General features: G+C 27.2%; 1 pseudogene across 1 annotated transcript, besides 1 other annotated feature; it reads right to left on the minus strand.

Moving 5' to 3' along the window:
- Nucleotides 1-13,042: 13,042 nt before the first annotated feature.
- NCS54_00628700 lies at nt 13,043-14,374 on the minus strand (annotated as a pseudogene). The gene is made up of 4 exons: nt 13,811-14,374; nt 13,745-13,753; nt 13,225-13,686; nt 13,043-13,171 (listed from the first exon to the last, which is right to left on the minus strand).
- Nucleotides 13,043-14,374: a sequence feature.
- Nucleotides 14,375-14,585: the final 211 nt, after the last annotated feature.

The following is a 14,585-nucleotide window of genomic DNA, read 5'->3' on the forward strand; positions in this document are numbered from 1 at the left end:
ATTTATATTAATAATAAGTAAGAATTTATTAAATTCTAAGAATAAATTCTTTATAACCTCGCTAATTATATTAAATATAGCTAATATGTTTTATAAGCAAGTATCCCATATAAGCAAGTATCCTAAAAATCCCTTAATCTCCCCTATTTTTAATTAATTAAATAATTCTTAATTACTAAAGATGCCTTAATTAAATAATAAGGCAAATATTATTCTTATATTTTATACCCTTTAAAATAACCCTAAATTATATATCTAATACGCCGCATTAATATACTAAGTCTATTATAAGAAGCTAGGTCGCCGCTAAAGAGGCATATAGTCTTAACGCAATATTACCCCTAAATCTCGTAAGCTATCTAATCTAGAGGAATAGAATATTATTTAATTTATCCTTAACTTAGATTCCTAAGGGTTTCCCTTATAATTACGTGGTATTAAAGAAATAGCTAATTAGCTATTTACTAACTATAATATATTACCTATTAGTAAAAACTAGGCTTTAAACTTTATTAAGCAATATATAGAGCTTAAGATATATTTCTTTTATAAGTATAATCATTAAAGGGCTAAATATAAAGACTTAATTATTATTTATAATTAGTATTATAGATCCCTTAGCTCTGGCAAGGGGTTAAAGTATTACTAAAAGCAAAGGATAAATAGCTAACTCTGGTAATTATCTCATTAAAAGAAATATAAGTTATAATATAAAAGAGGTATATAAAAGTAATCTAAAGTCTAAGTTATTAATTCTATCTAATAGCTATTAAATCTAACTATTTAAGAGCTAAATTTATTATATGGGGTACCCTTATAGCTAGATTATATAATAATTACTAGGGGCCCTAAAAGCTCTATTATCCTAATAGACTCTAAGTCCTTATTCTTCTTATTCTTCCCTCTTAGATCTAATAGCGATATATTCTATAATAATATTCTAAGTATTCCTTAAATTCTATAATTCCTTCTATCTCTTTTCTATAAATACCTAATTTCTTAACCCTTTTATCTTCCCCTTTTAATCTCTAAGGCTAATCTAATATCTATTTTATTCCTTATTAAAAAAATCCTAATCCTAGTTAATCTTATTATCCTTAGGTCCCTTAGTCTTATTAGCTAGCTTAATAAGTCTAATAATATATTTCTTATTAGTTTTAGCGGGTAATTAACTAAAAAAAAAAGCCTTAGTAATACCTTTATAGGCCTTAGTATTACCGCGGGCAGCTAGGTATTATAGCGCTAGAGTTCTATGCTTATTAGTTAGATTCTCTAAAACTAGGGTTAATTTTAGCTTATAAATAAGTATTACTTATTACTTAGCTATAAGCTACTTTTTAACTTTAGTAGTAATAATCTTTTAAAGCTTAGCCTTAAATCTATTAATAATCTTATTAAAGTTATTAATTATTTCTTTTATACCTTTATATATAATAATTTAGGCTACTTAGCTATTAATTTCTTAATAATAGTAAGTAGATTTACTACTTAACTTATTAACTTTTTTTATTATTTATTTTTACTTATTATTTATCTAATATACCTTTTTAATTAGCTAGTTATAGAGATTAGTTATATTTGTCTTTAGCTTATTAACCTCTTTTAATATAGTAATTAACTTAGTAATAGTATTAGTAGTAATTATAGATATATTATTATTAACTTTAGTCTAATTGCTATTAGTTTTAGTTTTAAGGCGTCCCTTAATCTTAGCTATCTAGGAATAGTATATAATTTAAAGGTATCCTAAGATAATTCTATTAGCTATATTATAGGGATTAATAAAATAAATAAGTATAAAGTTAGCTTAGTTAAGGAGGAATTTAATATATTATTTCTTACTACCCCGGCTAAAGCTATATCTGCCTATAAGGTAAGCCTTTATAGCATCCTATATATAGTTCTTAGTTTTATATATTAGGTTAAATTCTCCTTTAGTTTTTTCGCGCTTAGTTTTAGCGGGCTTATTTTTATTATTAGGCTTATTATTATTATAGTATTTATAGATAAGGTTTTTAAGATAAAAGTATTATTTATAGTATAGGTAAGTGCTATTAGCCTTAGGGTAATTAAAACTAGGCTTCTCTCTCGCCTAGTGGTTTAAGTAATTTAATTAGAATTTAATATTAAGGTATTAAAAAGTATCTTACTTAGTTTAAACCTTTTTTATACTAAATTCTTTAGTAGGCCTATTAATTTTAAAGTTAGCATAGCTTCTTATCTAGCTAAATTTATCTTTTTTATTATTACTATTAATAGCATAGCTATTTATTAGCTTATTAATTTACTATTAGTATTATTAGTAAGATATGCCTTTAATATTGCCCTAGGGCGCATTAGAAAGCATATATTAGTTACTCTTTTTAATAAGGCAAGGGGCCTTAATTTCTTTAAGGTTAGACTTATAGTTAAATTTAGAGTTACTTATAGTAATATTAAGGTTCTCTTAATTAGGATTATTATTATAATTACTAAAAATGTTATTAAAATTAATTATATTACGTTTAGCTATAGCGGTAGTATTACTTTAGTTAATATTATCTTATATAACTTTATCTTATCTAGTATTACTTTTACTTATATTAGTTATAGGGTTATTAATTTTACCCTTAGGGTAGGTAGTTTTAGTATTAGGCACTAAAGTTATTATTATAGCTTATATTAGATTTAGTGGCAATTGGTTAGTTTTATAAGAGCTAATTATTAATATTATTAATTTTAGCGGCAGGTATATAGGTTTATTAGTAGCTAATTAAATTTAATTTTATTAATATAACTAAGGTTTTATTAATATAATATAAGGTAAAAGATTAGAAAAACTTATATAGGGCTAATAGGTTTTATATATCTATTTTATCGTAGTAAATTTAATTATATTTATTAATTATTTTTATTTTATTTTTACTTATCTCTAGCGCTAGGTTTATTTACCTATTATATTATATATTTAAGGTTTATTTTTCTTATATAAATACTAGATCCTATATATCTGCTTCTAGCAAAAGTTTTACCCTAATCCTATCCTTATAAAATAATATTAATTATTAAAATTAGTATAAAAAAAACATAATTAAAAATAAAAAAATTATAAATAAAAAAAAAATATCTAAGGTTTATAATCCTATGCTATCTCCCTTATTAGTATATTTAATATAATTTACTTATTATTTTCCTTTTAAATTAAAGGATTTAAGTATACTTTTTTTCTTTTTCTTAAATTTATTCTCTTAGTCTATTAAATTTACCTTATTCTATGCTTTAATTAGGCTTCTTATAGTATTTTATAATTTAGGTTTAATAATCTAGTTATTATTTTTTATAATAAAGCCTATCTATCTAATTAATAAATCCTAAAATAGCCTCTTATTTCTCTATTAAATTTATTATTATATAATCCTTTTTACCTCTTAATAATCTATAACCTTATTATTATTAATTATAATAAGAGCTAGTAAGGGAATAATATATTAGTAAGGGTTATCTCCTTAGGCTAATTTCTATAAATAGGCAACTAAAATAACTAGATAAACCTTTTAATATTCCGAGAAGTTAAGCTTAAAGGCTTATTATTTGATTTTATATATAACCTTATAAGGTCTAGCTCTCATAGGAGACTAATTCTTCTTTAGCTTCCTAGGCAAGTAATATCCCTTATATAGTTATAAATAAATAATATTACCTTCTTTAATATTAATTTCCTTATGCTTTATATTATATTAGATTTTAGTAAATAATACTAAAGTATTAATAAGAAATTCTACCTCCTTATAGTAGATCTTATATAATACTTTTAATACTTATATATTAATCTCTTTTTCCTTAATTCTAAAGCTAGCCGCAAGGTTAATAAGTCCTTAAGGATAAAAGCTATAAATTAAGTTATTTAATGCCTTCCTAATTATATTTAATATTATATTATTAAGGTTATATTATAATAATAGTAGTAATATTAGCTATAGTATATCTAGATCTATTACTATATAATATCTAATTATTATTTTAATTATTTAGTTCTTTTTTTTTAAAATCCTATTAGTTTATAAATAATATATTATTAATATAAGGAAATTAACTCTTAAAAAACTAAAAATAGCTCTTTAGATCTAGGATATAAATTTTAAATCTTAGTTACTAATAATTTATATTAGGATACCCTAATCTAATAATAATAATATTTAAATAAGTATAATCGCCTAATCTTCTATTATATATAATATATACCCTATTAATAATATTATCTTTTTTAAAAATATATAATTAATAAGGGCTAAGTAGTTAAGCTTATTATAGCTAGTAATAGCTTAAATTATCTTAGCTATAGCTACTTCTAGTAAGTCTATAATAAAATTAAGGGTAATTATATAAAAAGGCTATAATATTATTATAATTAATTATAGCTCCCCCTAGGTTAGCTTTCTACTTATTAAATTCTTATAATATACTAAGTAATAGGCGATATAGCTATAGATTATTTTTAATATCTAGTAAAAATAAATAAGGTCTAATTTCTATATTATATAATTAATTCTAAAATAATACTTATTATTATAAATTAGCTTAAGGATAGGTTTAATAAGCGGCTATAGGATATATAGCCTCTATTTCCCTTTATATCCCACGTAATATAATAAATCTCCTAAGAGCTCCTATGGTTAGAAAGGGACTATCTTTAGTTATTAGTTCTAATGCCCTAGGCTCTAGATATCCCTAATATAGTCCTATATATAGCTTAGCTTTATATCCTTATTATACCCTTTTATAATCTATTAGTAGAACTTAGGGGTAAGTTTAATTTATATTAACCCTACTTTTATTAGCGCTATTATGAAGTCTAATTTATTACAGCTACTTTTAGCCGCTCTTTATACTAAGCGGTCTTTAACTAATAATCTTAAAAGTATATCTAAGATAATATTAAGTATACCTAATATATAAAAGATCTATAGATTAAACTAAGATAAGTAATTAGTAGCTTTAACTAGTTTTAAGTTAGCTTTATTAAAGTCTATTATTTTTAGCGAGGTATAAGTAATAATGCCCTTAATTATTATATAATTTATAATAATATTAATTAGGTATTAGCTAGATTATATTAGCTTTCTTATCTTTTAAATCGCCTAGGCTAATATAGTAACTTTAGCTTCTATAGATTTATATCTAGCTTCTACCCCTAAGGTTAAGTAAGAGAAAAAGCTAATAAGTTTTAATTTTTTACTTAATATATCTTTCCTAGGGATTATTTTCTTATCCTATTCTCTTTTAATTTAAAAAATAAAAAGCCTAAATCTATTCTTATAGGTATTAATTTTAAAAAATAATAGCTTCTTAGGGTTATAATATTATAATATAAATTATTTAATAAGAAATTATTATATCTTATTAAAGGCATTTCTTTTTTTTTCTATAGATATAAAAGCTACTACTAAGGCCTTTAGCCTCCTAATTAGTTTTAATACTCTAGCTAGTAATTTAAAAGTAGCTTTAATATCTTATAAAAGCTATATTTTATATTTAAGGAGAAAATATATTTATATATTATATTATAGTATCTCTTTTTATAGGTATCTAGCTATTTTAATATAAGTTTTAAGGGCAATAAGGTTAATTAAGTATATTATTTTAGTAAAAGTATTAAGTTAGTCTTATATCTTATAAAGATTATTGCTATTAATTATATATCTAAGTAGCTTTATTATATTATACCCTATAAAGGATTTATTAATAGTAATCTTTAGTTAGTTTTTATTAAATAACTTTAATATTACCTCTAGGTATTTAGGATATTCCTTAAAGGTATTAAAAAAGATAATTATATTATTAATATAGATATATATAAACGTATAATATTCTAGGAATATATTATTTATAAATTACTAACTAAAGGCAAAAAAGTTTTTAAATCTTATTAAGGCTATATTAGAGACTTCTAAGCTATAATTAGATATAACTACTATTTAATTATAATATATATTATAAATAAGTAATTAATAAAAAAACCTTATATTATTAAATATTAAAAAGTATTTTTTTCCCCTTATATCTATTATAATATTCTCTTAATCTAATAAAGGATATATATTAGGGACTATAATGTTATTTAGGGGTTATAAGTTAATTATGACTTTGCCTTTTTTCTTACTATCTATAGTCCTCTAGATAATAAATATAAGGCATGTAATTGGTATTAGCTTATTTAAGTAATATATCTTTCTAGCGATATATAGTTTTTTATAGACTTTATCTAGAAATTATTAGTCTTTAATCCCTATTAAGTAAGCTTTAATAATCCTTTTCTAGTTCTACTAATTATTTACTAAGTTAATCCTTATCTTTTTTTCTTTAAGCATAAAAATAATACCTTTATCCCTATAAATATTATATCTATTTATTAGCTTAAGGAGCTTTATTATTTATTTATTATTAAGGTTAGCTACTTTAATACTAAATTTATTCTTTATTAAGGGTATACCTTTAAGGCGACTAATACTATAGTTTAAGAGTCTAATATTAACCTATATAGGGTTATCTCTATTAGCTTCCCTTAGTTTTTTAATTAGCTTCCTTAATAATATTTTAATTACTAGTAGGTTTTCTACCTTTAGTCCTAGCTAAAGGTCTTAGCTAATTATGTTAGGGAAGTCTATTAATTTAAAGCGGCTAGTAATAAAATTTATAGTCTTATTACCCTTATAGTTATAGATATGGCTAATATGCTTCCTCTAAGGGATCTAGATATCCTTTTTATTAAAGTTATAGAAAATAGCTATCCTAGGGGTATTTTTATTAATTATTATATTAAAAAAGCCCTTATTTTTTTCTTTAAAGTAAAAGGCTTTATTCCCTCCTCTAGGGCTATATATGTCTAATAGGTTTTTATAAGTAATTAGGATAAAAGTAGTTTTGCCTTTCTTTATTATTACTATATAAGTACTCCTTATTACCTTATTAAATAATAAGGTCTTTTTTTTTAAAATCTTGCCTTAAATAATAATATTATAAATAGCTCTAAAAGTAATACTAGGGTTAATAAAATTAATTTTTACTCTATGCTTATATAAAAACCTTATTCCTAGTAGTATATAGGAATAAAATTAGTTAATTATATTAGCTATAATTATAAAATAGGCTTTAGCCTTTATCCCTTATATAGTCCTAGGGAAATAAAAGTTAAAAGTAGCTAATTCTATAATATTTATAACCTTACTTATCCTACTAAGTATTTTTAGCTCTTAATCTTTTTAGATTATCTTTTTCTTATACTCTATAAGCTATCTTTTATTAATTATAATTACTAATACTTTAATATTATAATATATTTAGTAAATTTTAGTATTTTTAATTCCTTTAAAAGTAAGAGAGATTTAAAGGTAAATTAATACCTTTTATTTAAATTAGTAATTAATATTAGATTTACTTATTATATTAATAACTTAATTATTATTAATTATAAGATTAATATAACTTATTTATTTTATATTTATTATAATATAAAATTCCTCTTTATAGTTAATAATCTTAGCGTAATATATTATATTTTTATTACTTTTTCTAAATTCTTCCTCGCTTAGGGTATCTTTCTCTATATAATATGCCCTCTTAGGCCTATCTCGGTTTTATACTTCGCGGTTTTAATATCGCCTATCTCAGCTAATACTTTAGGGCTATTAATAGTTTATAAGGTATTCCCTTCTATTAGTTTCTCTTTATTCTTAGTTTTACCTCTCTTATAATAAAATCTCTTTTTATTATTTTAACTTTATCTTAATAAATTCTTTATTATATTCCCTTAGGAATCCTTAATTATCCCTTTACCTTTTATTTTCTTATTAATTCTATACTCTTAATTACTAGGTTATATTATTTAGTTATTAAAGGTAAAGTTAATTATTATAAGTATTATTACTAATTTTATATAGCCTCTAGCTATATAGTAGGTAATTTTAGTCCTTATAGCTCTAGTTCTATAGGTAGTTATTGCCTTATAGCGCTAAGTCTTTTTAATCTAACTCTTTTTTTATCTTTTTTTTAGTAATATAAGTATATCTTTTATTACTTCGGGGCTTCTTTCCCCTAGTTTTATTTTTATTAATATATAATACCTTTAGTCTTTTATATAGGGTCTTTTATTTTTTATTTACTATATTAATATATTTTAATTACTTATTAGTTATTATTAGCGCTCTATAAAATTAGTATAATTTAGGGTATAACTTAGTATAAAAATAAATAAATAGCTTAAAATTAATTACTTTTCTTATTATTTTAAATATATTAAATATCCTTATAGAAAAATCTTATAATAACTTATTACTTTTAATATTATTAAGGTTAAAATAGGCCTAATCTAGCTATTTTAATACTTCTTAGAGTTCTATCCTAAATTTAGTTTTTACTATATTAAGAAAAGTATTAATAGCTAAGATATAGCCTTATTTTTCCTTATTATTAAGTAGCCTTTATTATTATATTAATATGCTACCTCTAAGGAATCTCTAGGTATTTTTCTTAATAAATATAACCTACTAAATATTACTTCCTTCTATATAAGATTAGACTAAGTTAACCTATAGATAGGTATTAATAAAGATAGTAGTAATCTTAATATAGAAGATTTTTACTAAGGGGTCTCTAGATTTGCTTTTTAAGGGTATATCTAGCTAAAATACGCTAATATCTATTAGCTTAAAGCTAATATTATTATTTCTTTTATTTACCTAAGTTCCCTACTTTAATTATATAATTTTTAATAGATTTAGTCTAATTATAAATAAAGCGAGCTATTATTAGGGTAGTTTTATTATTTAATACTATCTTATTAGGTTTAATTATAATAAGGGATAATTCTTTTATAGTGGCATTTAGTAAGAGAGTATTATAGCTATTATAATATATAAAAGGTATTATTACTTAGTAAGATATATTATTAGGAAGGCTAAATATAGTATCTATAGATATAATTTATTTTACCTTTAGTGCTACCCTCTTATATAAGACTATAGCGGTATTCTTAGCGGGGGTACTAAAAATTATCCTCTTTTTAGCAAGTTTAGTTACTATAACTAGGGCTATAGGCCTTATATTAGTTAGGGAGGTACTAATTTTAATAGTCTTAGAGCTATATTTGCCTATAACCTAGTAAGTTCTAAGTCCTTAAGCTTAAGTCTATACCCCTTTTTAATAAGTTCTAATATATATTAGGTAATTAAGAAGTATTAATATATATCCTCTATTTCTTATTTTATTTTATTTAAAATCAGTATTTACCTTATTATATTATAAGACCCTTATAACCTTATTTTAGCTTAGTTAATTACCCCTAGCTAGGATTAAGGTATATAGCTACTAGCGGCTAAATCTAATAAGTTTATAGCTAAATCCTAGCGCTATTATATCTCTAGTTACTTATATAGTTAGTAGATTATAGGATAGTTTTATCTTCCTAGTATTAGGTTAAGTAAAAGCTAGTAAATAATAGTGCCCCTAGTAGTAAGGTATTTAGTATTAAAAGTATTAAGGCTAAAGCTTTATATAAGGTCTAATAGCGCTAGTTATTTCGGGGTCTTTTGTTTCCCTAGTACTAATACTAATAGTATTAGTTCCCTAGGTTTTTCTAGTTATTAGAAAAGGGCTACCTTTAGCGATCTAGCTATTATATCTATTAACTCAAGGGTTATATCTACCGATAAGTTATAAATTAAGAGTTTATTATCTAATAATAATATTCCCTCTTATCTAGCCCTCTTAATAATCTTTTTAGTAATTCCCTAGGCTTCTTTAATAAGATAGGGATCTATTATATTTTAGTAATATAATAGCGATTCTATAATTAGGGCTACTTCTCTATAAAAGGTATTAGATTTATTAGTTTTCTAATAAGAAAGCTCTATAAGGTCTTTAAGTATTATTAGTTTAATAAGAGTGTATTTTTTATATTAAAAAGTTAGGTTTTATAAGAGAAAAGTCTAAATTTATTATAAGTAGCTAAAATCTACCTTTATAAGCTTTACTTTTACTAATAATCTCATAATTATTTTATATAATAATTACTTAAATAAGTCTTACCTTAATAAGCTTAGGGTTATTATAAGGCTAGTTAGTTTTATCTAGCCTAATGCTAGGGATATATATATAATAGGTATTATTAAAAGAAAGGGTTAAGGCTTCCTTCTAGTACTTTACTTATTTTTAACTTTAGGTCTATTAAATAAAGCATAGATTAAGTTAAAAGAAGTATTAACTATTACTAATTATTATAGATCTCTTAGCTCTAATAAGGGATTAAAGTATTACTAAAAGCAGAGAGTAAATAGCTAACTCTAGCAGCTATCTCATTAAAAGAAATATAAGTTATAATGCAAAAGAGGTATATAAAGGTAATCTAAAGTCTAAGTTACTAATTCTATTTAATAGCTACTAGATCTAACTATTTAAGAGCCAGACGTATTACATAGGGTACCCTTATGGCTAGATTATATAATAATTAGTTTATATTTATAATAAATATAATTATAAAATATAATATTACCCTCGCTAATATTTATAACTTTAATAAGACTAGCTTTATAATAGGTATAATTATAAGTAAAATAGTTATTATAGGCATAGATAGATATAAAAGACTAAAATTAATTTAGCCTAGAAACTAAGAATAGGTTATAGTTATTTAGGCGATTAATACGGAAGGCTAGGCGATCTAGCTATTTATTATAGTTATAGGCTAATATTACCTTACTAACTAGTACTAAGAAAGTAACCTCTTAGGCAATTAGGTTATTACTATAACTTATAATAGGTAGATTAATAATAAGATAGGTCTTAAGTAGGTAAAGTATTTTAATTAATATATAAATATCTAATTAAATAATTAGTATTATCTTTTAATTTTTAATAGGTATAAAAGTTATTATTTAATTAACTTTAAGAAATATTATAAAGAAAATAAAATTATTATACTTTATATATCGCCTTATTTATCTTATTTACTTTAACCTCTTAATATTAAGTACTTTAGGCTATTAAAAAAGGCATATAGTTAAGAGGTTAAGTATTTAATTAAATACTCTATTACTTATATTTCAAAGACTAAGTTCTTCCTAGCCTTTTATGCTACCTACTAAGCTACTATATTGATAAGTAATATTAAGGGGGGTTTTAGAGGAGCCAGGCTTATTCCTTTAGACCCTGAAAGTATTATATTAAAACTTAATATGTAGCTATAGACTCTAACGCTGGTTAAGGAAGAGGTTAGCCTGCCTAGGCCTTATGTCTTAAAGAACCCTAAGATTATCCTCGAGGCTACTTCTTAGACTAAATACCTTAAGAGATAAATCAGAAGGCATTAGAGTAGCTCTCTAGCCTCTATCTTAAAGGCACTTAAGTTATTTTCTAAGAGAATAAAGGTAATAATATATTAAATAGCATTATTAAGGTCTAAGAATTAAATCCTTTAATAATTAAATAAGACCCTTAGTAAATAATATAAAATAAAAAAGACCTATTTATAAAATAGAGGGAAAATAATTATAAATAAAGGAAAGGAAGTAATTAATTAAATAGATATTAATATATAGGTATAGGCTAAATTATTAAGAAGTGGTAATTAAGGCGGGTTAGCGCAATTAAAGGAAAGCCGCTATAGAATATATAGTAAGGCTGGCTATAATAGAAGAATATATTAAATTATTATATATATATCCGGGGAAGAGAATAGTAATTAAGGTTAATTAATTAAATACTTTATTATATTTTAATCTTTAATCTAGTCTTAAAGGCTAGGATTTTTAGAATACTTGCTTATATAGGGCACTCGCTTGTAGAGCATATTACCTCTTATATACTAAAGAGTTAATTTTCCTTATTGCTTTATAATAATAAGAAATATAATTATAAGAGCTTTTTTATTTTATAGAGAGGGTTTAAAGAGAAAGTTAATAAGTAAGAAGCTTGATTTATAAGTTTCTTAATAAATAAGATAGGGTTTTAGATAAAGGTTTAATAAAAAGTTTATTAACTTAATTTTAAGTAAAGTTTTAAGATATAATAATAGCAAATGCAATGCGTAAATAAAATAAGTAACCTAATCAAATCACTGGGACGGGAAGGTTATATAATGCATAAGATGTGCTGGGTGTGGTGGGCAGACCGTGTCTCCTATGATAGAGCAAGACAGTCTTTCGTGTGACGGCAGTCACAGCTGCGGGCACCTTAGCCGCTGCGCCACGGGGCAAAAGATCGGGCCATAATCGCTATTGTAGCAATTACGGAAGGTGCTTCAACTGCCTATAGAGCCTATCGCTTACAGGGGGACCAAGCCTGTAACATTTCGACGCTTCAACGCCAGAAATGTAGGTCGCCCTGGACAACAAATGTTGACCGCCAGATACAAACGATGTCAAACACTGCGGCTACCTCTAAGCCAGAAGAAGCGAGACCTTCCAATTGTGTGTTACGAAGGTGACCGACGGGAATGAAAGTAACAGAACTAGGGAATAGTTTTCTTGGCTGGAATGAAGAGCAGGGAAAAAAAAAAAAAAAAATCAGTGCTGAGTGAAGAAGTGAATTATGATAAGTAGGGCAGAGATGCAATATTCGAGGTTGACATCAACTTCTAAATTAGCAAGAGTACAAGACGAAATGACTCAAATATCAAAATGAATTGAACAAAATTTGGGCTCTGCCAAAGGTGCTTGTTGATCCAAAATAGTAAGCGAATTCAAGACCACCAGTCGAACGTACAGTATGACAACTGCTTTGCTGAGCGTTCCCTTGAAGAGCAGGCCACACTGGAAGCTAGACCTGTTCTTCTATCTATACGGCTCTCTGAAAGATACCCTGTGTATTTTGACCATAATTTGATGATCTTGTCTGGGCTAATATGCACCGGGATACAGGGCGAATAGTTTGCTAACAACACCGTTCCAGTGTCACAAGCTCGTGAGAGAACACCTGCCAGTTCTATCGATGGTAAGCATAACCCAGTAAAGCTACTGCAATCCGGAGTTCGGCTTACTCATTCTAATAGTGTACCATTCTAATATCATACCGTTCCGCCAACGATTTCTACCAGTGGGCCCTCGATCTTCTTCACTTTACGTCCCTCCCACCACGACATCAAACCTGCAAACATGGCGACAAAGCAGCCCAAAGCAATGAATGTTCCGGTAGCCCACGACTAATAATCTATCTGTCAGCTTTACACAATATTTTATCCAAAATATAACGTACCGGTCTGTTAATCCTATCATATCCCCACATATAGTAGCATAGGATCGCTTGTAGAAGCGTGTTCAGAACCATCATCCAGATGGTAAAGCCCAACTTCCACAAAGGAGTTGGCGGCGCCTTTTCGCCTGTAAAAGTCGTAGTGTGTATAATACCACCCGTCTTCCCTGCTGTCGCCATCTCTGTCTCATTTTGATCCACCCAGGTCAGTGGCGGACGGAACCAGGATTTGTTCTGCTCAGCCAGCTTCTTCATTGCGGTTTGGTTCTTGAAGTGAACGGCGCGCACGAACAGGTGGAGATCGCGGAAGCGCCACGGCGCAAGGCCAAAGCCGGTTACGCAAAACAGGGCGTTGAGGATCTGGCTGTCGATTTCCAGCCATTTCTTGCGGGGTGAGTCATCATCGTCAGCGCTTGGGTGATTCATGACTGGAGCAGCCTTGAGGAGAAGGAAGAAGAGCATGGCCTGCCAATGTTAGTAATGAAGAGACGGCTATTTTCTTTAATGTATACCATAGACTTACTCCCCAAGCCTATATGCCTCTCTTAGTAATTGATTCAAGTCAGATCACCATTGCTTTCGGACTTACAACAATGTTAAGGAAGTACATAGTAATAAGAAAGCCAGCTGGCGTTTTGAAGAACTTCCAAAGGGCTTTCATCCCGTGAACGATGGTCGGTCCCCATTTCTCCTTCACGTCACCATTATGCCGCTCATATAGACTCCGTCGCCGTTGGCGGGGACGACAATCCTTTCCTCGTAGACTCCAGCGTGTGTGATGATGATTCTGTCCCAACGGTGTAACATGCGCTCCGCGTGAGATGACTTCCGCGGGGCTGTCGAGCTCCTGGACCGTTGTGTTGTTGAATAAAGGGGTCGAAAAGATGGGCCGTTTGGTATAAGGCGTCGCTAGCGCTAACTCGCCATCGGGCTCCTGCACGGCAAAACGAGCCGAGTGGCCTTGAACGTTGAAAGCGATGTTGGCGCCTCCTGACTCAGGGTCACGGAGTTCTCTGAGGTTTGGCGCTTGAGCTATGGCTGTGCCGGCAGCCTGCCACACGCCCAACTGAGGGTTCGCCTTGATGACGGAAATAGAGACGCCACGGAGCCGGCCTGCGAGGCCGTTGTTGCTGGATTTTGGTTGCCCAGCCATGATGACTAAGGGAATCTACTCAATCTATGCGGAAACAGCAGATATTGTCGGCATATTAATACAGAGAAGCTGGCATTGCGGATTATGAGAAGCTCCCGCTCACTAACAGCAGCCACGGACAGCAGATACGTTGAGCATGATGCTGGCTTACTCACGTCCTAGAGCCATCCTGCGTAAGTGGCTGATCAGGCCCACAAGGCGCCTCAGTAGT

The sequence above is a fragment of the Fusarium falciforme genome, chromosome 4 (genome assembly GCF_026873545.1).
Source record: "Fusarium falciforme chromosome 4, complete sequence".
Taxonomy (NCBI): domain Eukaryota; kingdom Fungi; phylum Ascomycota; class Sordariomycetes; order Hypocreales; family Nectriaceae; genus Fusarium; species Fusarium falciforme.